This window comes from Anser cygnoides, chromosome 1 (assembly GCF_040182565.1).
Source record: "Anser cygnoides isolate HZ-2024a breed goose chromosome 1, Taihu_goose_T2T_genome, whole genome shotgun sequence".
NCBI lineage: Eukaryota > Metazoa > Chordata > Aves > Anseriformes > Anatidae > Anser > Anser cygnoides.
In genome coordinates this window covers 50126230-50137665 of record NC_089873.1, presented here as the reverse complement: position 1 = coordinate 50137665, position 11436 = coordinate 50126230, and the positions used below count along the sequence as shown (strand labels likewise).

The 11436-nt window shown below is 37.4% G+C and overlaps 1 long non-coding RNA gene across 1 annotated transcript; it reads right to left on the bottom strand.

The window, feature by feature from the left end:
- Positions 1-1339: 1339 nt before the first annotated feature.
- LOC136790576 (uncharacterized) lies at positions 1340-8370 on the bottom strand. The gene is made up of 3 exons (XR_010830719.1): positions 5905-8370; positions 4747-4813; positions 1340-1854 (listed from the first exon to the last, which is right to left on the bottom strand). It is a non-coding gene; the product is annotated as an uncharacterized lncRNA (long non-coding RNA).
- Between the last annotated feature and the right edge of the window lie 3066 nt (positions 8371-11436).

Here is an 11436-nt window from a genome sequence, read left to right as displayed (position 1 = left end):
TCAATTTTTGGTTGCTTACAGACAAAATTTCCTTTTCTATATTCAACTATCTCCTGTGCTAATCCTGAAAAGTATTGAATTCTTGCATCTATTGGTATTGTTATGAAGTCACGCTCGTTTTCCTACCTTAATGAAGAATGATGTACAATAGCCATTATCCATGAGATTATTTGAGTTGATATTTAGTTATGTTGAAGTTTAGCCAACCTGAGTGAATCTAAGCTAAAATATTTTTTTCAACTTCTTACGTATGTGCTAGCTGATGCTTGCTCAAAGATAGAATACCACTGAACTACCAGTATTAAAAAAAATAATAATAATAAAAATAATCAGAGAATATCACAGTAAAGTGGGTATTCCTTAATTCAGTTATGCAACTCAGTGACATTGCAAGCAATTTCTGGGTCACAGACCCAGTGGTGTGACAGTCCTGCTGTCGACCAACAGAGTGTTTGTAACTCTCTTGATATAGAGTTAACCTGGTTGTAGTATTTCACAAATGTTATATAAAAAACACAACATTTAGGTAGTATTCACATTTTACTAGTAATGCAAAAGAATGAAATATGAGCAGAAAAGCAGGTAGAATTTATTTTTCCTGAAAAAAGATTAGCATAAAGTTGCACCCTTAAAACAACCGTATTGTTGACAAGGACCTAACAGGTCCATTTCTGTTACAAGAGTAACTCTCCTCATTTCATCATAACTTAAAATGTCCTACCTCATTACTACTGTTTTTTTTTCCTTTTTTTTTTTTTTTTTTGATATTTTTCACATTATGATGAAAGGAAAAGTTTCCCTTCCCTTCCCTTCCCTTCCCTTCCCTTCCCTTCCCTTCCCTTCCCTTCCCTTCCCTTCCCTTCCCTTCCCTTCCCTTCCCTTCCCTTCCCTTCCCTTCCCTTCCCTTCCCTTCCCTTCCCTTCCCTTCCCTTCCCTTCCCTTCCCTTCCCTTCCCTTCCCTTCCCTTCCCTTCCCTTCCCTTCCCTTCCCCCTTCCCTTCCCTTCCCTTCCCTTCCCCCTTCCCTTCCCTTCCCTTCCCTTCCCTTCCCTTCCCTTCCCTTCCCTTCCCTTCCCTTCCCTTCCCTTCCCTTCCCTTCCCTTCCCTTCCCTTCCCTTCCCTTCCCTTCCCTTCCCTTCCCTTCCCTTCCCTTCCCTTCCCTTCCCTTCCCTTCCCTTCCCTTCCCTTCCCTTCCCTTCCCTTCCCTTCCCTTCCCTTCCCTTCCCTATGCCCGTTCTGGCAGAGGCTTCATTATTAAGATATTACTTCTTGGAAATAAAGAAGCACCAAGACTTTTATATATATATATATATATATAAAGAAAACACTTTTACCCTTGCATTGCCCTTAGCTAGTAAACAATGTTTTTCTTCAGATCATTGTTTCTCTTACAGCAATGTAATAACGGTTGCATTTTTGGACTTTTTTTGGTAAAGAATTTAAATGGAGGGGAAAGTCCTTGATTATTCATCTCATATGCATTCTTTATTTCTGTTGTAGTAGATACATGTTTGCATGCATGATGTGTCATGGATAATTTCATTTCTGTCAGAGCAGAGTGTTCACTGCAGATCTTTATGAATACCAGGAATGCTCTCCGTTGCTTCAACGGACTGCGCTGAGTGCCTGAACTTGGCGGCCATTGTTCACATTTTTGTACTTACTGGTTCTAGGGGGATTTAGCTATATCAGTATATGGTCATCACCAGACGATAAGTCTTTCACTTTGGGATTACCCAGCTTCAAATACACAAAATAGTCCATGCAATTTCCATCCTTGTTTCAACATTCTGGATTAAAACCAACACAGCTCCAACTTGTCAGCAGATTCACAGACTTTTTCAGGACATTGCTCACTGTTTGAAACCAAAGCAAAAGTAAGATATTACTAAGGGTTAGACAAAAAAAACAAACAAACAAAACAACCCTCAAAAATGATGAAGAAAAATTTGGGAAAATATTAAACCTTGAGCCTTGCTTTGCAAATTTCATATCATTAATTTAGTGGGCATGGTTTATGTCATGGCTTATGTTTAGTAAGATTTTTTAAGGTAATAATTAGTATCTTTCATTCAAAGCTTTGCTTATTTAAAGGCGATCAACACATAATTTTCCTCAAAAGGTACAGATTTTTCTCATTTTCTACTAAGTTACTTAATTTTATTGTTTTCAGAACCTCAATGCATGTATATTTTTGTGTAGAAATGTAGCTTCCTAAAAGAGAGAAGAAACATTCGTATACTAGTATCTACTTCATGAATACGTTTGGCTTTCAAATTTTAGCATATAGCTAGATGCAGAAAGATAGACTTTAAAAAATGTACCAGAACCTTTATCAACACCCCATCAAAATCTGTCAAAAACTTCCCCAAGGCTCTGATCTGTTTTTGCATCAACTCCCAGTAAGATAAATAAATATATGTATGTATACATATATATATAAATATATATGTAATATATAACAGTTCTGAGGCTTACTTAGGAGGAAAACTTTTTTTTTTTTTTTTCATATTAGAAACTAATCTCAGTAAAGAGGGAACTCATTTAGACAACTGCTTTATTACCCAATTGTCAGGGTACTATCCAATTGACAGGACTACTATGCTATCCACTAGGATTTTAAAGATTAAAATGAATTTGGTCATCTTATTCCAGTACATAGTGCACATTTATTTTCATCTGATGACTTTCTACTATACCATTTAGCATGACTGACTGGCATTTCATCAGGAAAGGTTAAAGACTTCACTTGGGTGTTTAGACACAGATTTGAGTTCCATTGCCAAAAATATGTAGAGTTGCACAAACACTAATATGATTCATGGTTGCTGAAATTTAATTTATACAGATCTTTCATTCACTGTTACTCAACAGCACCACTCATGTTCAAGAAACTGTCACCAAACGAATGTTCAGGAGGAATGGTTTTCCAAAAATGTTGCTTAAACACCCAATTCATGATCAAAGAGTAAAATTGGATGGAAAATGTCATAATAAAAAGGGAAGAAAGTCCTGAAATAGAATTTTAAGTGAAAATCTTAGTGGTTTTCTCACTTGAGACTGTAAACACTGCATTTCAGTTCAAAGTAAAAGAACTGCTTTAGTAATTTCAAACCATTGTGTTTTGATTTCAACTTTAAACTCTCAGTATAAACTAATTTTTACATATAAATATATATATATATTTGGTATGAAAATGAACTCTTTATTTAGAAAAGTCAAAATATGCTATTCTGAATTTTCTCAAATCCTGTTTTAATATTTAGAACTGACATACAATAACCCTTTCTGCAATAATCTTTTGGTTGTTTTATGAAGATTGATTTTTTCTGTTGACAAAAATTCTGAATGTCTACCTGTAAGAACATCAGATCAGACACTGGGGTATCCAACACTTATGAAACCAACCCATGCATTGTGAATCTGAACGAGAAAGTGAATTTTAAGCACCTTCTGTTTAAAATCTCAGTTGTTTAAAGACAGAGCTATGTGCCCAACTAAGGAGAGTAACAACAGAGCGGAGAACTACCTAGAAAAACATCTGGTTTTCTTCCAGTTTTATTACATAAGTGTTTGATTGGAGGAGGGAGGTGGTGGGGTGAGGTGTTTCTTAATCACCCTAACATCACTTTAATGCAAATGATAACAGTTTAAATGTCTTGACATCATTGACAGTAATGCCTTCTGGCTACACCTGTGCTAACTTTGCAGAATAGACTTGAGGCTGGGATGGTGGACAGTCATTAATGATGGATGATTTGACAGTTAATGATTTTCCATTTTAACACTAAATAGGATTTCTGAAGATGGATTTAGCATGCATCATCTTTTACACATTTTTTTTTTTTTCATGTAGATATATGTAGGTATACGTGATCTGCCAGCTCAGTCTTGGCTTATCATAAGTCAAAACGGTGAGGTATATTATATATGTCCTCACAGACTTTGGTTTATGACATATATCCATTAAACGCTAAACACAGACACACTACAAAATAACATAGCAATTTGCCTTCTCCAATAATGATGCGTCATGTTAAAGTTAGCTGTCTTGATTACGAAACACTTTTACTATTATTCTAAATAAATATGCTTCACACTTTGTGGCATCAAATTTCTAAATGCAAAAACGTGATGTTGACACTGGTAACTCTTCTTAATAATTGCCAAAAGAACTATTGACAGAAACTACAAATAACACATATGCCAGTGAAAGCAAGACTAACAGGACATTCTTATCTTTCTAAGTTTGAACTTTAAATCAAGAAATTAGCTCTCTCTCTGAAACAGGTTATTGTATACATGACAGAGGTAATGCATCACCCATTCTAACTGGAGTCTCAAAAATCTGAGAGCAATGATATATTTATAGAACTAATGGACTGGAGATGAATAGCTACCATTAACAACATGACTGACTGAAATATAGTAGACTGCCTGTCAAAAATAATTTTCATTCTTTCTTTTCAATCTAAACCTTATTCTTTTCCTCATAAGTAGAGCTAGATTCACCATATTTGATATTAAATGACAAAACTGAAACTGCCTATACACTTTTGGCCTTATATTTATTCAAAATATATAATGAAAAGTATACTTTACAGTGAACACATTCCTTAATCAATTTTAGGCTACTTACAGCAAAATAAATAAATAAATAAATAAATAAATAAATAAATAAATAAATAAATCAGGAACTGGCATCTAAAGCATTGTTGCAAACTGTATTCTGAATATATGATACTCACCAGCATTACAGTAGAAGAAATTATGTGGCGGTGGGATGTCTGAGATATCACAGAATCACAGAATCACCTAGGTTGGAAGAGACCTCCAAGATCACTCAGTCCAACCTCTGACCCAACACTACCACGTCCTCCACTAAACCATATCACGAAGCTCTACATCTAAATGTCTTTTAAAGACCTTCAGGGATGGTGACTGAACCACTTCCCTGGACAGCCTATTCCAATGCCTAACAACCCTTTCAGTAAAGAAGTTCTTCCTAATATCCAACCTAAACCTCCCCTGGTGCAACTTTAGCCCATTCCCCCCCCCCCCCCCCCCCCCCAAAAAAAAAAGAAGCACTCACACCACCCCTGAGAATCAGCAAGAGTTGTTTATTGCTGGGACATCTTGCAGGCAAGCCTGTGGGACGTCCGTGGTGTTTGGTGGCTCCAAGCTAATGCTTGCAATGGAGCCAGAGCAACCAGTAGGGGACTCGCTGGGCACTCCTGCAATGCTGTTGGTGCTCTCGGATGGCAGAGCACAAAGACATGCCGCAGCAGTCCCAGGTCTGTTGTGGCAGAGGTGGATCCACTTCCATCAGTTCCTTGACGTGGTGATTCCAGCTCCATGGACTCCATGGTGCTGGGCAGAAGGCTAAGCCGGTCCTTGCCCGGAACTGCCCAAATGGGATGTCTTCCATCAGGAATGTTTTCTGGACAGGGTGCCGAACCAGGGGGTCGTCTAGTTCCATGCCTCAGTCCCATGCCACTCTCGGCTTGGTTTTCATGCACGGGTCTGACACTGCCCTCAGGTTTACAGCCAATACTGGGTCCCGCACTGTTTCCCAGACTATCAGCATGCCTCTGCTCCCTTCAGCTGTCTCTCTGATGCTCCTGCCTTTGCCCCACATCACCGTTGCTCCTACGGTAAGGCCCAGGCCCCCTGTTGCTGGGTGTTTGAGGGGCCGGCCTGTTCCCCGCATCGTTGTGGTGCCAATGGTACTGCCTGTACCTGTCTGTGGGCTGGGTGCCAGAGGTTCCTTGGGCACTGGTGTCTCTAGTGCCACCGATGCTATCCCTCCATCCACGACACTTCTCCTTCTGGTCAGGTACATTCCTTCTTGGTGCTTGGCCGGACTGCATCGCTGTCCGTGCACACCAAGGAGGCCTGCCACTCACCTTGCTCTCCTAGTCTTCTTCCTGCTGCACCAGCTGGCAGTCAGAGGGCCTAGATGCTCAGCAAGTGGTGGGCCAGCTGCAGGGGGCCTGTTTTATAGGGTCCGGAACAGTGGTGGCCACTGTGACCTCAGCAAGCCTCTGTGATGGAGTGGCCCATGTGTGGCCAAAGGCGGCTGTGTTGGGAGCATCCTGGAAGATGCCCTCATGTGGACAAGGAGGAGGGTTGGGGGGACTAAGAGCCCCTTTTGTGGGGCTGGCTCCCCTGGGCCATTTGGCTTGCCAGAGAGAAAGGCTGCCCCTAGACCACAGGGACTGCCCTGCACCTCCCATCCTGTGCCGTAGGTTTATTTTTAACACTGGTTTTTAGGTAATTTCATACATAAAATACTTTTTGAGCATACCTGCAGAGCAAGTTCCTGATATAGAAAACTTGTAGGTAATAATTGCTTGACCTTTTCTAAGCAGCTTTTCTTTTCAGCAGGTATAAGTATCTTACTTAAGAGTACTTCTATTATCTGATCAAAAGTAACTTCAACATGATAATTATGAACACTGATGCATGTTGATTTACAGGCAAACTCAAAATGTTAGGCAGACTGTTGCTATCTGAAATTTAGAATCTAAATATCAAAATACAAACCAAAAGTGCCTTCAGTAAGTCTCTGTCCACTCTTCAGGACACATTGGATAGACACAACAAAACTAATGGAAATAAAATTTAAAACGGCAGTCCTTTCTGACTGCTGTTTATTATTATGTTATAATGGTCTAACTGCACTGTTTGCAGGAGTTCCAGTATTGATGTTTGTGTTTGGGTTAGACTTTACATTGTCAACTCCATTTTATTCACTCCAGTTTCCTGTATGGATTAAAAACCTGTGATACTTTTTTTACTTTTTTTTTTTTCCTTAGCTATGCTGGAGATAACATAAGTAGTAAAAGAAATGCCTCTTTTTATTGTAGAAGTAGAGATGTTCTGGTAATAAAGTTGGTGTAATTGATGGTTATTGGTGTAATTCATACCAGAGCCCTTCAGGTTGCTTCTTGGAGGAGGCTGCAGCAGACTTTGAGTGGAGTACAAGAGCCTTCAATTTAGAATATGAATTTGGATATCCCTAGGTGGTCTTTTAGCCCCTTAGGGCACATTTCAGTCATGCCCCAAAACAGCTGCAAGGTTAGATATGTTGATGTAAAAATGTCAAGCTTTAAGTATGGCTATAAAATGTCTACCTTAAAACTTTGAACCTATCATACATAATGAATTTGTGGCCTTGTTGCAAGCTGAACTTTGAGCCAGATATAAACAGGTTTAGCATATCTGGGCTAAGGACTGTACAGGTGTTTAGTAAGCAGTATACCAGATGCTTACACTGTAGCTGAAGAAGACAATTCATAACACTTTCTAAATAGGGATGGATCTTTGGATGCTATTGAGACTCATGGACTGGTGCTGAAAAGGTCCAAAATCACACACACAAAAATATTTATAGTCCTGAAAGACCCATGAACCTATAACATAAAGGTGATATTTTCAGCCCCTGAGGTACCATTCTGTGTTTTGTCCAGATCTGTAAATTTAACATGCAATACTGTGTGTATCTCAATGTATAGCCCACAGACTGATACATTTCAGTTACCTCTGCATACTTTTTATATGTAAGATTCCCATCTGAGTTACAGGCTTTTCAGATCTCATTACTATCCAAAACATCCACAACATAGGCAATGTTAGCTCTGCCTTCCATATAACCACAGCTGTAACCCAGCAGAAACAGTAGGCTTTGAGATCAGATTCCTTGTGGTCAGCTTGATTCTTTTTCATAGACCATGCTCCACAAAAGTCTTCTCCATTGGGCACAGGCATCTTAGAGCAGTTTTGGTCCCTTCTCTTTTTACCTTTTGCCAAAATAGATATTGGACTTTTAACCTTATTTATTACACCTCATTCCTGACCTTTCTAGCCAAATGGCACAACTCTAACAGCAAAATAATGTTCTCTAACCCTGAAACTGAATGATAGTTCACAGCTCATATCTAACTGCTCAGATTCCCTTCTTCCTCCAAACAGGTCTGCTTTATCCATACCTTTTACTGGCCCCATATTGTCCTTTTGACCATGCCCACAAACTGTCTGGGACTATGTTATTTGGCTCAGGCTGTCTTTTCTAGTGAATGTGAAAATAATTAAATGATCATGGTGCTGTGTTTGTTCCTGGACTTATTTAATATCCTTGTGAAGATATGGTCAATAATTACACAAATATCAAACTTAGTTTACTGGTTAAAAGCAAACAAACAAACAAAACAAACAAAAACAACAACAACTGTATCCCCCTCAAATACTCCCATGAAAAAAAGCTTAGCTACTGCAGTCAGGTTTGTTTTCTGAGTGTCATTGTTTTAGAACTTAAAAAGAACTGCTATGTTACTATTAGTGATTCAAAGGAGAAACACGAAGAAGCAAAGAATCACTCATGCCCATCATACACAGATATCTGGCTATGCAGAAATTACACGTGAAATTATTCCAGTCTACACATAAATTTGAGACAGAAAGAAAATTCCCTCAGTTATTAACTTATTTCATAATCCAAATATCTGTTAACATGGTTTAAAAAGGTTGATTTAAAATACAGCTCTAACTGAAGAAGGTGATTTTCTAAAATTAGTCACCATTCATGTTTTTACTATAATATTATCAGGCCAGTTTAGAAAGAAAATGCTCTAAGTATATTGGTAAACATCTTTTTTCACTTATTTTACTGGTAAATTTAATGGGATATCTATATTTTAAAGTTTAGAACCCCCAATTTGCTGCCAGGGTGCTACCTCCAGTAAGAGAGTCATATAAGTCCCTGATGAATAAGTGCAACGTTATTTTTGTGGTACCAAAAGTATCAATCACCAATGACACTCCATTAGAACAGAATAACTTTTTTTTTTTTTTCCTATCTCCACAAATCTTTGCAAATGTGTGCTGTTTGGAATTGCACATCAGTTGCTAATGAATGGATATGCATTTCAAGCGGCTTGTTTTGACTAACACTATGGTTAGTCATAATTTGTTATTCCTTGAGAACATTTAGTAATATAGTTTCCTCCTGTTCTCTGCCCAGCATGTGCTCCTGCTTCTGATGCAACAGCTATTACGGTACATAGGTACTCTCACGGAGATTAGTTCCAATAATTCTAACTCATGTTACTAGGTGGAAGACGACGAATTTTCAAGACATCCATTCAAATCGCCTCAGCACAATGACAATTTACATAAGAGCTTTCATGACTCCCTTCAGTAAAACACTCTTCATGGAGAATGCATAAAAATATATTAATCTTTCTAGCGCAGAGAATTAATGATTTTTATGACCATGTAATTTCTGCTTTAGGTCACAGCAAAATTGCTTTGAAATTTACTTTCACATCATGACAAGAAGAAAAGTACTTTGTATGTCATTCTCTGGCACATCTGAATACAGTTGCCCCCAAACTTTCATGAAGTTAACTCAATTTTCCTTCGTAGCTAAATATACTTTCAGTATGGCATTACAGGCCTTGAATTCAAACCCTCCCTGAAAGCTTATTTGAAGTCTCTTGTGTGTTTGTGCATGTGTCTGTATGTATGCTACAGGTATCTCCATAAAAAGGGTAGGTTATCTTCAACGTTTCTCAATACTAAAATGAAAGAATATGGTTAGAAGTATTTCCAAACAAAACAGCAAATCTCACATTATCTTTCCAAGAGTTCATGTTATAGCCTGTCCCTTCAGTTCATATCTCATTATAAAATCAAGGAGATAGCATAACTTTTGGGAAATCAACTGGAGTCATTGGTCTTATTCCTTATTTTGATATTGTCTAGTTAGTTAAATTTAGCCACTTAACTTTGTCAGTCTGTAATTTTGTTTCATCTCCTGTCTCATCTGTGTAGATTCATCCTGTCAGTCAAATGGAATTCCCCAGTTACCAGTCTTTTTCTTGGTAGGATAATGTAAGATATATTACACTCCTTTCTAGTGCATTAAGAATGTTTATAGCTTCTGAACTAGCTCAGTGTCTTTATTCTCCATTGTTCTTCTCGATACATAACTTAATTTTGCCTCCCACAGTTTTGAGCACAGTTTGGCACAGAAGCCAAGCTTCTAAGGGTGAAATGCTTCTGCAAAAATGAATAATCTGGGAAACTAGGATCCTCCAAATATAATACATTCAATTATTTCTGTATTATGTGGTATTATCTAGCAGATGCGCTATGATCTTTACCCATCCTGGAAACTAACTTTATTTCATTTTTTCCTCTATGCTACTTATTAAAAAGGGATTTCTATGCTGTGTATTGTGAAGGTACTGAAAACTTCTAAAAGGAATATCTAATTCTCTGTAGATCCTACTTTCAGTTCAACCAGAGGATATGTCATAAGTGTTTTATTGAATCACAGGTCATGTTACTTTTCTGAATTACAGATCTTTTTTGATGTTCTTGGTGAGTGGAATAATCTCTATAGCACACAATGAAGTACTATAGAAGGAGAGGAAGACATCTTGAGAATCATTTGTTGAAGTTAAATACATTTGATGAAGTTTTTCATACTTCTAGAAGCATGTTATTGACTCTCATATGACTTTAGTCATAAAAAAAGATTTATAACTACCTTCACATAAATTAAATTAATAAGGCAAAATGTATTTAGGTATTTCAGTAAAATGCTAAGAATGCCTTACAGGTTTTCTGATTTATCTTAGTAATTAAACCACATCATTAAGCGTGATAATTCATATAGTAAACCTGTGTTTTATCAGTATGAAGTTTATCACAAGCAAAAATATCTGTATTTGTGGGCTTGAATTGATTTCAATGCTAATGAATATTTGAATTGGCATACTCAACAAGCAAAAGTGTTATAGTAAAAGTAAATTAATTATTTTCAATATTGCACATTTTTCTCATAGTATATTAACATTAGTATGGATCTGGGAAGTAGATATTGTCTTTAACATTGTACTGTTACAGCTGCCAAAATCATGTGTTTGTATTCAGAACAACATTACATGTGTGTTTAACTTTCTTTTAAAACAGAGAAATTTTAGTATGACCTTAATTTAAAACATATGTCAAACATATCTAGAGAATAAAGATGGATATAAGTAAAAGCTGAAGACTCAGCAAATTCTAACTCCCTTACAGAACTGAAGCTCATGATTTCCCAGCAAAAAATTATCTAAATCCATACTGTCACAAGAAAATGAACTACATTCATTGTTACACGGAAGAATATCTGTCCTTACTCATCTCATAATTCACTTGGACAGTTAGGTGGTTAGGCCAGTATAAATGTAGCTTTAATAAATGTAATTGCGTAAACCAAAGTAAAAGGGTACATTAATACTCCATAGGCTGGCAAACTAATTAAAATTTTTAAACTCACCAGTGAAGTTTCCTGACAACTACAGAAAAAGAAATGCCTTGCAATGAAAGTACAGTAGTGTCCTAGACCACAGCCAAGTGCCATAATCACTATAATACAGTACCAGGCA